This window comes from Phaenicophaeus curvirostris, chromosome 1, assembly GCF_032191515.1.
Source record: "Phaenicophaeus curvirostris isolate KB17595 chromosome 1, BPBGC_Pcur_1.0, whole genome shotgun sequence".
NCBI lineage: Eukaryota > Metazoa > Chordata > Aves > Cuculiformes > Cuculidae > Phaenicophaeus > Phaenicophaeus curvirostris.
In genome coordinates this window covers 201,876,624-201,892,050 of record NC_091392.1, presented here as the reverse complement: position 1 = coordinate 201,892,050, position 15,427 = coordinate 201,876,624, and positions in this window count along the sequence as shown.

The window sequence follows — 15,427 nt, the reverse complement described above, 5'->3', positions numbered from 1 at the left end:
AATTAAAAACGGGGTTTAAGCGCTCCCCCTTCATCTCGGGAAGCAAAACTGAGCGTTGCCCAGCCGAGCAGCTCCCAACCCACGGCAGGGAACGCCACCCGAGCATCCCGGCCGAGCATCCCGGGATGCAAGGGGACCACCCGCACCCCCGGGATGCGGGGGGTGCAAGGGGGGATCCCCAGGCACCGGGATGCAGAGGACCCCCCGGGATACAGGGGATGTGAGGGGGGAACCCCCAGGATGCGGGATGCAGGGGATACAAGGGGGGATGCCCCAGGCACCGGGATGCAGGGAACCTCCCGGGATGCGGGGATGCGAGGGTGGATCCTCCAGGCACCGGGATGCCAGGGACCCTCCAGGATGAGGGGGATCCAAGGGGGGATCCTCCAGGCACCGGGATGCAGGGGACCCCTGGGATGCCGGGGATACAAGGGGGGATCCCCCAGGCACCGGGATGCAGGGGACCCCTGGGATGCGGGGGTTTATGGGGGAACTCCCCCTCCCCCGGGATTAAGGGGACCCCCCTGGGATGCTGGGGATACAAGGGGGGGATCCCGCAGGCACCGGGATGCAAGGGACCCCTCGGGATGCCGGGGATACAAGGGGGGATGCCCCAGGCAACGGGATGCAGGGGACCCCCCGGGATGCGGGGGATGCGAGGGTGGATCCTCCAGGCACCGGGATGCCAGGGACCCCCTAGGATGAGGGGGATTCAAGGGAGGATCCTCCAGGCACCGGGATGCCAGGGACCCCTGGGATGCGGGGGTTTAAGGGGGAATCCCCCCTCCCCCGGGATTAAGGGGACACCTCAGGCGCCGGGGACCCCTGGGATGCGGGGACACAAGGGGGACCGAGCCCACCCCACCCCCGGGATGCGGGGATCCCCAGGCTCCGGGATGCAGGGGCCCCCCCAGGATCCCGGGGACGCAAGAGGACACCCGGGAGCTGCAACAAGCGAGGACTCACGGGGCAGCGGCCCCCGCCATCCCCACCGCCCAGAAGACACCGGCCACCCCCTCACCTGCCCCCGCGGCGCCGCAGGGGGAAGATCCGACGCCGGGACAGGGCGGGCGGCGGGGACCGAGCGCGGGTCCGGCGGCGCCTGCCGAGCTGCCGGTCGCTGCCCCGCCGCCCCGCGGCTTTAAGGTCCCGCCCCGTTCACCTGCGCCGCTCCCAGCCCGCCCCCCGCCCGCCTCCGGCCCTGCTCCCCGCGGAGGCGGCGCGGAGCCCGGGGCGGGGCCTTGTGGGGACCGGGTGCGGGGCTGGGCGGGGGAGAGCGGCCGAGAGAGGGAAGGGCGGCCGAACGAAGCCCGGGGGAAGGAGTGGGAGGGGTCGGATCCCTCCTGGGGCTGGGGGAGCCGCCACCCACCGCCCTGGGCTGGTGTGGGGCTGCAGGTGGGGGACAGGCGGGGAAGGGGAACCAAGGTAATGGCAGAAGTGGGGGTTTTGTTCTTTTTTTTCTTCTTTCAGAGGAAATTCGAGTACATAAGAAGGAGGTGGAGGGCTGCGAAGATGATGAGAGGGTTGGAGCATCTCCCATACGAGGACAGGCTGAGAGAGCTGGGGTTGCTCAGCCTGGAGAAGGGAAGGCTCCAAGGAGACCTTAGAGCAGCTTCCAGTACCTGAAAGGGGCTACAGGAAAGCCGGGGAGGGGCATTTACAAGAGTATGAGGTGATAGGACAAGGGAGAACGGCTTTAAATTGGATGGGGAAAGGTTTAGATTGGACAGTAGGAAGAAATTCTTCACACTGAGGGTGGTGAGACCCTGGCACAGGTTGCCCAGGGAAGCTGTGGCTGCCCCATCCCTGGAGGTGTTCAAGGCCAGGTTGGATGGGGCCTTGGGCAGCCTGGTCTGGTGGGAGGTGTCCCTGCCCATGGCAGGGGGGCTGGAACTGGATGATCTTTAAAGCCCCTTCCAACCCAAACTATTCTGTGATCCCAAATCTTGTCAAATCCAGGTACTCAAAAGGACCTTGAGGTAAAAAGAATACCCAGGCCTTTTCTCCTGAAAATCCTTAAGGAATTCCTGGCCAGACAGAGAAGGAAGGGCCAGTCACTTCTGGCTTTCTGAGGTTTATTTTCAAGTGCGATTGAAATGCTACAGCAGTGCCCTGCAAGCTGGCGGCTTTCACAGAGCTGCAGATATTTGTCAGTGTGACGACCTGTTTTGGAAAGTTTTCTGTTTCCAAGGAATACAGTTACTGAGGGAACAATTTACTTTGGGTTGAAAAATCCTCGCCAGCAACTGTTCTCTCTGCCTTGCACACTTGCATATCAAACTAAATAAACTGTTTCTAATCCTTTTAACTAAATTTGAAAGGAAACATACAGCACAACTGAAACAACAACAGCGCATTTTCTCAGGATTTGGGTGAAAAATGTGGATGTTTGTGCTTGTTTGGAGTACCAGTATAAGGGCATGAATGATAAACATTTCCAGCTGAATTCTTCTGCCCTTTATCTTGACTTCCTAAGATAAAAGTAATCCCAGGGAAAAACTTTAGTAGAAGTCAGTGGCTTAATTCATCTCATGCGCTGGAAGAAGAGGTAGAAATTTCTAGCGCAAGCAACTCGATCTTTTACTTGAAGGATAAGAGACTGCCATCCGCTGTGGTTTAAACATTAGCTTCTGTCTCTGTGGCATTCGTCTTTCCTCCACCACTGTGTATACTTGCACTTAGATCCGTGCAACTTGCATATTAGGACCGTAGGAAAATACATCTTGGAAGGGATCTCAGGAGGCCTCTTGTCCAACCTTCTGGTTAAAGCAGGGCCAGGTTTTATCTCAGATCATTCAACAGATAAACCCCCATCCATGGGGGACCCAGCACTGGCTGCAGCTGGAGTCAATTTAATGCAGCAATGATAGGACCAGACCCAAGGTATATGATGCTACACTGAGCTAGACAAGCAATAAATACCTGAGGCCTGAGTCTTCCTGTATTTGCTGACTTCTGTGGGAGTTGTGTGTTCAGATGACGTTCAAGGTTCATGTGTATAAGTGTGCATGAGGAAGGGAGGTGGCTCTGGACCTGGCCACGTGTCTGCACTTTGCAAAAGGGAAAACTCATCTACTAATGAAAGAAAAGCTTTGGAAGGACATCTGGAACTCATGTGTCGTTCCCTGTCTGCTCACCTTCCAGCTTGATTCAGTGACCTTGAAAAAGTAAAATGTCAAAGTCAAAGATCAAAATAAACATTTCAGCTGTAGTGGAGGGGGTTAGGGTTTTGTGCTGTTTTTCATGGCTGTGTTTGCTGCAAAAAAGGGAGAGTTTTGCATTAAGAAAAATATTATGAAAAGTAAGTGGAGACAAGACCCTATAGATCTCACTGTGAAATTACCTAAAGGAGATGGGCAGGGATACAACATGGACCTGTCTGAGATGCCTTGCATCAGGACTTAACTGCACTGCCTTCAGGAGAGAGTTATGGTTGGAGGCCAACACCTGGTGTTTATCTAAGGCAGAAACACCCAGTTCTGGAAGCAAAGAAAATTACTTTAGTGATGTTCCATGTTTCAAAAATGAGACAATATTGAACTGGCTGTTCTTTATCTGGAACCACAGTGGGGAGCACTGGCTGAATGGGTGACGAGGAGCAATGGGCCAGTTTCTCCACTGCTGGGTAATTTTTTCATCTCATCTGTTGAATGCTACTTCTCTTACCTAGTAAAACCAGCATGTTCTTTGATTGTACATTGATGATGCAAGGGCCACTAGATAGAAAGAGACGTGTCAGTGCTGGACATTTAAGGAACAGAAAAAGGTTTTCGTAGCTTTAATCACAGGGTTTTCTCTTTAATTAGGGGGAAAAATAAATATATTTAATGATTGAGTGCTTAGTAATCAGAGCTAAACTGTACTTGTTCCTTTACAGGTGAAGAATGTTTTGTGTGTTATTTAGCCAACATGCAAGAAGTGCTGTTTGATAAACCTGTGAAATAAATACATGTACATTGATTACTTTTGCATGATGACAGCCCTTCCTTCTGTTATAGCTGCATCTGTGCACGATGTATGTGAGAGTATTTTGGATTATGACATAATTTTTAAGTTAAAAGGGAGAAGAAAGGGACAGATAACCATAAAAACCATCTTCTACTGACATAGAAACAAAGAGGAAAATTAAAGTCACAGGATTCAGAAATTCTGTGTCACTAGATGCCTCACATGATAAAGCAGACACAAAAGAAACATCTTCATAAATGCATTTTTTAAAAAAAATAAATAGAGATAGTTGTCGCAACATATTATTGAGGACCAAGAGTAACTTTAGGTATAAAGCCTAACTTTAGGATAAGGCCAATCTCTTTGGTAGTGCATGTCATCATCTGTAAGGCCATAATCACAGGCAAGGCTGACTATCCTGTAAGAGTATTTAAATCACGAGCACTCTTTTTAAAATACTGGCGTAGGTCAAGTTTTCCGCTTGACCACTCCGATCAACCCTGAGTCTGAGATGACTACAACTTTTGGCTGAAATTTTAACCTAATTTTTATGTATTTCATCAGACTGAAGAGCTGTACAAAACAAATCCAACTTCTCAATTTTCTTATTCTTAAGGGATAAAAAAGGTGAAGAAAAAAACACCAGGAAATTTCTTTCTCATCTTCTCATGGCAGACCACTGCTCAAACATTCTGGTGAAGTCTGGAAGTGGGAGGTTTTTCTTCCTGAAAATCTCTGGTTCCTTTCCAGACCTTCACATCTCTCATTTGACTCTTGTTGCCTTGTGACTATTTTAGCAATGCAAAAAGGGAAAAAGAAAATAAAATCCAGTCCCTCAGTGTGAAACTGCTGTACAGGAGAATCTCAAAGTGTGTGCTCTCCTGTGGCACATTTGTTAGGGGACATAGGCATGCCTATGATACTGATACTGTGTATGAATCACAGAATCACTGGGTTGGAAAAGACCAAGTGTCAGCTCAAGCTCTGTCCTTGCTGCTCAGGAAGCTGCTATTCTTCAACTTTTATTTCCAGTTTCATTTACTGGCCGAAGTTCCTACAGGGATTGTATTTGTCCAGATTTACATACTCTTGGCAAATCCCAGGACCTCATCTAGCCAGAAACGACACCCAAAGAGTCACTTCCTTTTCAATATAATTACTTTAATGACAATGTGTAGTATCATAAAGGTTACCCATGTAATATCGCTGTTTATTAACCATTACAGCTTCTCAAGCATTCATACTGCTGTGATAGGCTGTATTTTCTCCCAGCTACAAGGGCCTTAGGAGTGCTCTTGCAGAACAATTAGGATTGTACTTTCCTTGAATAATAGAGCAGATGGCTGTCTCCCTTATCTTTTTAACCTCAGGTTGTCCTCATCAATAAGACCTTCCTTTTTTAAATTTTCATTTAACTGATATTCTTGACATACCCCAAGAGCAATGTAGAATCAAGTTTGGAAAAGACCTCTAAGATCATCAAGTCCAACCAATATACTGTGTTCTTTCCTGCTAAGGTAACTCAGCCATCTCAGTGATATCTTCTGCTTGTGGAGATAGAAGAAGAAACAGGAGAGAAACAAAAAAACCCCGTCCCAAGCCCAGATGATAAAGAGGATGAAAATGGTTCCTAGCAGTGCCAGTACATGACCAGCCTGACTCATGCCGATCCGTGTAATTTACATTTTTACATCAAAATGGACATAGGTCTCTGTTTTAGTACAGAGCCACGGATTTTCAGGTCCCTACTGGAAAGTGTACCTCTCCTGTGTGCTTGGTAGGGTAGACTAAATCATCGTCAGACATCCATCAAAGCCTCTCAGTTAATTTCTTAAGCTGACAGCTCCAGAAATCCAGCATCAACTTGATTTGAAAGGTAGAGCTTTCTCCATCCTTAGGCATCCCAGTAATTTCTGCAATGCTCTTGCTAATTTGGAAGCTGACAGTTTCCATCTCCCTACCCCTTTAGTTTATTACAAACATTTCATCAGACCAGCTGTAGTCTGCTGTGTCCTTTGCTCTGAGCAAAGATGGACAAGAAAGGCAGCAATGCAAAGTTGCTGTTGTGATGTTTCTCCCGGAGTAGGCAGCTGGAGAGAGTCCCTCCGCTCCAGTGGCACCTAGCCCAGCCTCCGAATGGACCCATGGAGGCTTCCAGCTGATTTAATTAGTTCAGTTTTCCTTGGTTTGATGCAATAAGTTCATTGTTCCCCAATTCAACTTAATTGAGGCATTGTTACTCGATTTAACTGACTGATTGCTGCCCGACTTGATTTAATTAAGTACTGCCTGACTTGCTGAATAAGCAAGCTCCTGCTGCCAACAGCCAGCATGGCTCCTGGCTCCTAATCCGTGCTGTCTACCTCTGTCACTTCCCCAGTACCAACCTGCTCTTCTCCCGGGACCTGCTCTCTGAACTCCTCCAGCCGCATCCTCTGTTCCTTTCCTGCTTTTCCATTTTGTTCCTGTAGCTGTTCCTCAACCCAAGGAACTTCTCTCCCTCTCACTCTAATCCTCCTGTTCCTTCTTTGTTTCTCCCTGTCTTTAGCCCTGGGCCTGCCTCCAGCTTTCCTCCCAGAACTCTCACCACTGCACTGCATTCATGTAAAAGCCATTGTGTTCCTAGGGTATTTTTGGTCAGATCTCTCTGGTTTTCAGATGATGAACTCCATTGATTTCAAATATCTAAGAACCTTGGAAAATTCTTTGGAAGTGCTGGGTCTTTGGGTTTTTTACAATCAGGCACACAAGTTTTTTTTTGTCACCAAAACCTGTTTGTTTCCTTCAGCTCCAAATTAATGTCAGTTTTTTTCTTTTTCCTGAACCTGGATGCAATTCTTTAAGGGAGACCTGATGTGGTAGGTAAGACAGGATATGCAGTTTCTATATACCTCAGATAGTGCAATGCAGTCACATTCCCACTGCTCCAACATATGTTCTCTCTCATGTATAAGTGATCTCCTTTGAATTAATCTTTGCAGGTCCTCCATTATTGGCTTCAGCACATTTTCTTGCCTTACAAAGTCCATCTGACTTTACCGATGATACAGATACTGGCAATCTCTTTCACATTACTAGTATCTGAAGGTATGACACCCAGCCCAGTTCTCATGAAAGCTGGTGCCAAATCTCTCATAAAATGTTATGAGAACAGGACTGAGCCACAGACACTTCTTTCCATTCTCCATGACAGTAATTAACATTACATTAAAATTAGCTCTAGAATTAGCAAGTGTCAGACTCTTCTTGACATCTTCTATTTTCTGTATTTGGCAAGGCATCTTTCTGAGCTGATATATGCAAAATATGGATGCTTGAGGCTTTTCATAGTGTGGAGGACATATTAAGAAAGAAAGAGATGGAGACATCAGCCCTTCAGTGTACAAACAGCCTTTTGTCTGTAACTTGGAGAGGTCACCCTATCACCTGGAACAATTCTGTCACCTTCCACAGTGTGCAGGCACAGTACATGGAGCATGGACTGGGGCACGGGGTGCTGCTTCCCTGCACAGTGCTTTGTGAGCTAGATACTCACCATGATGCAGTCATGAAAGGCAGTATTCATTATGCACGGAGAGGTAGCTGAGGTCTTATTTCCCCGCATAAGGAAACCTGAAGACTTTTCTTTCTTCCACTCTCCTCGTCCTGTTGTTTTCCTTCCTCTCCATTTCAGATTACAAGACTGTGGTGAAGAACAAGACATTTCTCTGGATTGTCCTTATGAGAATCAGGATCATTGAGTGGGTGGGTGGCATCATCTCATGTCTCCAGCTTGTGGGAGCTCCCCTCATACTAAGCAGCCACACCAACGGCAGTTTTCACTAACAGCTTCCCTTTCCGACACAGCATCCTCCTAACTTTCCTTAGTAATGTCTATGCCAGATGGTTTTCATAAATACAGGACACCTACTAGCATATCAACCCCTAGTTAACATTGGTACAGCGATCTGAAAAGGCAAAAAAGGCTCCTACATACATTGCCTTAGACACACGTTACCAAAAAGCTCTGTTCCTCCCATGCATACTAACAATACCATCTGCAAATATCACCACAGTGTGTTCAAGAGTTGAACATTTTCCAGCTAAATCGTGCTGATAAAGATCTCCTTTGACTCTGGGCAGGGATGGTTGAATACCCCTCATTTGGAAAGTATTGTTAGAATCTTCTGAAAGAAGGCCAGCTTCCAAGGAGCAAGAGAGGCCTTGCTTGGGGCATCTCTTAGAGGTGATATTTCAGGGCTCAGGTCGGGGGGTTCTATGTAGGTCATAGGAAATTAAATTAGCTTCATCTCACATTCCTTACACACACACGCACATGCACACACACCACCCCAACAGCAAAACCCAAGAAGCCCTATGTAGTCTGCTGCTTCTGGAAGAGCTGAGTAAACGCTGCTGGATATAGATAACAGCAGAATTTGGGCAAAGGATTTAGCCACTTGTATCTGCTCCTATTTGACAGCCAGTAAGAGACATGAATTTGGGAAAGAATATGTAAATACAGAGCTATATAAATACATGAACTGCCCATTTGCCTTACAGGATTGGTCAGGCAGAGAAAATATATATAACCATCTAATTCAGCTACTTCAGTTTCACAGCATCCAGGCATACCACAAAAACCCCAATTTTCCTCTAAAGATCTGCCTTTTTTTTTCTACTGTAACATTCCTTGCTATGAAATGTTTACAGTGTTTTATGCAGCTGCGCAAAGAGCAGTGAACCATATTCTGCAGGACAGAGACTCTATAAATGAAATCTTAATTGTGAGCTGATAAGGGCTTTTAGAATTTAGCCTTAGAGACACAATACATGCAGGAGCTTATAAAATTCAAAGAAAGCTGCAATGAGTTAGCAGCAAAGTTCCCAAATGACTTAGTTCCTTCAAATGCTTTGCTCTCTTCTTCCATGGCTTTGTATAGAAACTGCATAATTACGCAGTGTCACGGCTTTCATATATATTTTCTACTGTTACATGTGTTTCAGCCATGAAAGACCACACTTTCTGTTGGCAAAAAGGATTATTATATTTAAAGTATATTTAAGGGCCTTTGGCTTTGCCCCATCAGTTGTTAACTGTGGCTGCATATTCACCTCCAGATATATAATTACTCATAAGAAAATAGCTTCAAATATAAGCTATATCATTGACATTTTCACTTTGTAAATTATCCTATCTAAGAAATGTTGTTACTCAGCTTCCTATTGGAAGTGTCACAAGTAATCACAATCTTGAGTGCTCCAGGTGGGATTAGCCATTTGGATAAGCAGGTATTTTTCTGCTTACACGTTCACAGAATCAAGCCCTAAATCACTTAATGGCATCAGCCTCAAGCCCATATGACAGAAATGCACAAAGTCACTCCTGTCTTCATATTCCTTAACATCTTTGTCTGGAGTTAAAAAATGGCTCCCTACTGGTGCAGAATGGAAACCTGAGCAGTAATTCACATTTTTCCTCATGACTTGAAGGAAACATTCCCATCCATTTGTCGCCTGCTCACAAACTTATGGGACGAAAAAGGAGCAGGCTCTCCAGGGGTTTCTCAGCTCTCCCCTGATAGGTGGGCCAGGCCTCTTCCATTGCCTCTGGCTTAAGGAGTGCTGGGCTCCTGAAACATGGTGAGGGCTTTTTGCCTTAATAGGTGTTATAAACAAATAAATGACACGTTAGATTTCTCCCTTACCTCCCTTGCACCTCTCAAATGAAATGAGAGAGCAGGCAAGAGCCTTTCAAGGAAGCATTTGGTTTAACTATGAAAGGTCCACATGACTACGGCTCTGGGTGTTCTCATGTCTTTATCCTCCCTCATGCTCTTTCTTTCCTCCCATGCATCTTGATGCTTCTCACTTGGGATGTGTCACTGCTCTTTACACCTTTTTGGCCAAGAGCAAGAGTTTTTGCTTGTTCTCACAAGCATTTTGATTATCTAAGCAGTTAAACGAGCAGTGGCACAATAATAATGGGTTTCCATGAGTTATTCCAAATGGATTGTGACTTTGAATTAATGATTTGCAGCAACTGAGTGCAAGATTTCTCTGTGTAAGCTACTGAATTTGAACAGGAGCCATTCCCAGCACATGCTTACAGAAGCATCTTAAAAGTCAAGTGCTTTAAGAAAACATTCCTTATGCAAACTGAGTAAATTGGAATCTGCAGCTTAGGTATGGGCTGAGCAGAAAGCCAGCAGCATTTTCCAGCTCAAGAACTGTTGTCTGCAGCCCCAGCACTTGCCAAACTTTCGTAAGACTTAAGGTATGCAAATGGAATGACTAATGAAGGTCTTGATGGACCACCCCTCTTCCTCTCAGGAGAGAATGATCAAGTTGGACTGCCAGGCCCTGCAGGAAGAGAAAGGATGAAGGGATTTTCCTGGCTGTCATCCCTCTGTAATGATCCTCAGTTCCCATTAATTACAGCAACGGAGATAATCCCTCTTCCAGTGTGAGGATCCCTAGTTGGACAAGCCAGGGTAGTCGAGCCAGTCTTGTTGGAAAAGTCCCACTTAAAATCGTAGCCTCTCTTTGTCTTGATCAGGTACAACTCATACTTATTGTCCTGTATGAGATCCTTCCTGAAGAGGTAATAAGTATATCCCTCACCCCATAGGAGGTCATTACAGAAATCCCATGGGGTGTCCTCCATCCCCTGGAGCATGTGGACCACTGTCAGAGAGAGGGTGCTGAGGTCAGCCAGTGACTATTAGCATCTTTCTACCCTGTTAACTGGGTCCATTAGTATTATCTAAGAGTTTTCATTCAGCCAACATTATTAATTTTCAGTGCCAGTGAGTGTCTCTCATCTAACACCTCCTCAGTAGAAAGGGATGATCTCTGCTTAGCCACTGTCTCCTCTCCCATCCAACACTGCAGTCAGGATTACACCTGGGGACAGCCCACCCCATCCGAAAAACCACCCCAGGCCACAGTTGCTCCTAACTAACCACAGGCTAACGTGCCAACATGCACCCCCTATCCCAGTGCCCTGCCAGCCCTCTCTTCTTCTCTCCATGAGCATGACCAAGCAGACCCTAGCTGAGTGGGCAGAGGGTGGTCAATGCAGGATTGTCACGCCCTCTGCTTTTCCTTGTTTGGCATAATGATATTATTTTCTGGAGCAGTAGAAAGGCCTGTGGAGCACCTCTGTCTCCCGAGGTACGCAATCTCTAGTTTTTCCCTACTGCTATGTGGTAATCTGCAGCGTGGGGATTATAGAGCTGACTCAGGTTGTGGAAAGCCTTTTTGTCTTATGACACTTAAAGGTCCCCATTGAGTCTGTACTAGACACCTTTAGGTTACACGAGAACCTCTTTCTACGTCATCCAGCAAACCACTTTGCCTCTCAAGGAAGGACTCTTGCCATTTATCCCAACCTTCATCCTAGTGATGAATGGACTCTTGCTTACTTTGTCCTGACAGTCATCCCTTTTGTAGTGTACATGGGCTAACATCTTTGCAATACTGGAACTCAGTAGAATGTAAGGCTGGAGTTAACTGGGCCTGGTCACAATTTCCAGTCTCCTGGGTGTCCTCCCATCACAGGATCTCCCTGCTTTGCTCTGTAGAAGAAAGAAGTGAGGTGGCCCTTTGGAAAATGCCTCCCGCTCTTCCTTCCTTCACCCTGTGCAGCAAAACGATTTTCCTTCCACTATATTCAGGATCTCCTATGGCTGCGAAGAAGGAAATATCTTTCTCTTAGCCATGAACCTAGATTTGCTTTGGTTATAGTTTTTTCTCCGCCTAGTGACAGCGCAGCCAGAAAATTTGTTTTATATTACTAAGTTCAGCTTCTCCATACAAGATTTTTGGTCGCTCATCTCAGCTGGAACTGAAGAGATGGACAAGAGGGGAGACCATCAACTGAATGGGGTCACAGGAGCATCCCTGACATAAGATATGAGACAAAATATGAAAACCAAGTGAAAGGCAGACACAAAGACATGTTAGACTGTGCTCTGGTTATCTGTGAGGTCCTCTGCTAGACAGAGAGAAAGACTAGAAAAAAGGGATGGGCAGGTATGAAATGAGATTAACAGTTGTCATCAGCTTCACCAAAATGGACACTTATAATAATGTGTAGAAGAACTGACTCAGATTTTGATGCTGTCTTTAATAGTTATTCTTATTTGGCGTCAAGCCAAAAGTGACATTTCAGAAGGGTCTTGAATGCAAATTTAACACAATAATTCAAATGCAGAAATGAGAATGGGAGGGTTGATCATTGTGTAAAAATGTGACTCACATCAAACTTGGTCTGCTTCTTTTTTGTGTGAGTTACTTTAAATTTAACAAAGCAAATTCTGTAACAGTGGTTGTTCTCAACTAGAGCAGGTGAAGGCTTCAGCTCTTGAGAAACCACCAGTCTGTTGCACAGAAAGAAGGTGTAAATAATCCCCACCAGGAATTTTAGAGTTCACTCTTCCCCCCATCCCTGTTCTGGTGTTTCCTCAGTCTCCCTGCAGAAAGAAAGTTCTTTGAAGGCCTATTTCTCTGTCCCACAGGGCTAATGCTTTACTCCCACATGCTCAGGGTATGAAAGGGAAGCCAGGGTGTCTGGGAAGTCCTTTAACTCTTCACAACCATAAACATTTCTGTTTAACTCCCAGAATCCCCTTTCCCTCAGGGTAAACTGCTGCTTATTTCTCTTCTACCACTGGATGTGAGTGCTGGCCTGTTATTACTGGCACTCCCTTCCCATAGATTCATTTTTCTTGGTTTGAGAGACTCTAGTAAGTTCAGAATTCTTAAAAGGGAATCCTGAGATGTTTTTTTGTTAAACCCTCCTTTGTTTTATGTGAGCAGAGTTCTGTCTTCCAGTACATTTTCCATAATCGGAGCCCTGAGCATCAGGAACTCCTTTACCTGCTATTTCTTATTCATCTCTGCCCTTTCTTCTGCCATAAAATAACGGCACCAATAAGAAAATAAAAGTCACTGCCTCCCTGTAAAATTAAATTACGTAGTAAATTTAAAAAGAAGACAACAAAGCAGAGGTAAATAACTGCTCTTTCCCTGCCTTTATGAGAGGTGAGTCCCATGCATAAAATTCACATCCCAGATGCAAGCAGGAAGGAGAGCTGCGAGGCGCAGATACCCAGAGGGTTTGTTTGTTCAGGTGTTTCTGTGGTGTTTCCCAGCATGGCCCATACACTCTGAGGACCAACCTTATTCAGCTACTTGAGATGTGGGCTGCTGCGACTGCTTGAGGTTCTCACCTCCAGGAGACACCCTGCCTTCTCCTGGGACGCAGAGCCTGGGCTTACACAGGCAATGGCTGAGCTAGTAGTGACAGGACTGAAATTGGTGTCTCCGAAGCCTGTGCAACCTCTGGGCCGTGCCACAAGCTGAGCAGGGTTAGAAAGTATTTTCTCATCTTGCTGGTTTGCTACCTAGAGTCTTGCTCTGTCAAATGGTGTCCAAGAATCATAGAATCATAGAATCATAGAATCATAGAATCATAGAATCATAGAATCATAGAATCACCAGGTTGGAAGAGACCCACCGGATCATCAAGTCCAACCATTCCTATCAAACACTAAACCATGCCCCTTAGCACCTCGTCCACCCATCCCTTAAACACCTCCAGGGAAGGTGAATCAACCACCTCCCTGGGCAGCCTGTTCCAGTGCCCAATGACCCTTTCTGTGAAAATTTTTTTCCTAATGTCCAGCCTAAACCTCCCCTGTCGGAGCTTGAGGCCATTCCCTCTTGTCCTGTCCCTACACTCTCACTTCTGCTATTCTTTCAAGAAGCCCGTTCTATTTTCCTTTTCTTCCAATTTTTATAGTTTTGTCCTGAAAACTGCCTTTCTGAAGTGGATACAAATAAAATCCAAACTCTGAACCATCAGAATTTTCCCCATCTCTGAAGGCTCTCAGACCCTCCCTGTGCTAAGCACGTGCCTCCTAGCCCATCTCATTAACATATAGTGAAGATCGTGGAAGAGAGGGAATCAGACCACCTTGCGTTTTTGCTTGCATCCTTGGCTTTGTTGTGTCACGTTACCTCCTACTCTTCAGCACCGTTGTGAATGTGTAGAAGGTCTTCCATACCCTTTTGGGAAATTGCACATTGGCTTGGCTTTCCCTTTCAGTTTCCTAGCCTAACCTCAGGGAGCAAGTGTTCTTGGAGGACCCTCTGGCATGAGGCAGGAGTATTAAGAAGGAAAACTTTACATGAGCTACTGGTCTCACCTTGATTCAACCTCTTCCCCCTTTACAAAGTCAGGGTGATTGCTTTCTCTTTGACATTAGCTGGGGACTGGTGGTGCCGCTGAGCATGTACCCACATGCTTTCAGACTGCTGCAGAGCGCTCACAGCTCTCTTCAACACTTCTTGTCCTGCAGATCACAATCTCCTGGGGTAAAAAAAAACCAAACCTAGTACAGAGAACCCTGATCACTGCAGGCTTGGTAGAAAGTGTGCAGTAAATGAAAAAATAATAATACATGTCAGACGCACACAGGCTGAGAAGGTAGCAAAGGAACTTAATGAAAAAACAAATCCTAACAAGCATGGGACACTAATTTTAAGAAGTAATTCACATATTGCTTATTGCTTAAGGGCAAACTTCAAGCTGCCTAACATACTTTCCCAAGTCTGCAAAGCATGGCCTTTGCTGCACACTAAGTAGGTACTTTTTAACACTTTGCATGTCCACAAAGATGTCTCTGTAACCCGTGCCACATCAGATATTCACAAGGCAACAGCATGATTTCAGGAATGTGTTTTAGTGTTGTACTGAAGACTCCTGATGAGATCTATTCATGCTCTCCCTCCCTGAAGGATCCAGGCTACCATTACGACCCTGCTGAGCAGGGACAAGGAGGAGATATACGTTAACCCCTTAATTAAGTGCTGAGATGGCAGTCACAAGTCAGGGTGCATCCAGAAGAGCCAGATGAGCAACTTCTGCAAAGAGCAGAAATTCAATTTGAATCCTACAGGGCTGTGGACAGTATCAGCCACAAGACTGAGTTTTGGTGCAGCTTTCCATTTCCAGAGCTTGGAGAAGCCCAGGGTGATTAAATAGGTGAATCTGCCATCATAGAATCATAGAATCGCTAGGTTGGAAAGGACCCACTGCATCATCGGAGTCCAACCATTCCTATCAATCACTAAACCATGCCCCTCAGCACCTCATCTACCCGTCTTTAAATCATTAAGGAAACAGGAATTTCCATTTTTGAGGTGAGGAATGCCAGACCATGGAGAAGGCAACCTGAGTGCTCTAAAGCCAAGCAGCTGTCAGTGCAGAATCAGCAGACAGGCCTGTGACCCTCAAACCTGTGTCCTAAGATCATCTCCACAAGACCACTCAGGCTTTGCCACTCTTTCTTTTTCTTTGTTCCTTAGTTACAAAAAAATGTGATTATGAATTCTGTCGCTGGTTGTCCTACCCTGAGCTATGTGGTTGCAGGGGAGCACAGAGGGAAGGTGGGGATGGGGGGTGGAGGTGGGGATGGGGGGTGGAGGTGGG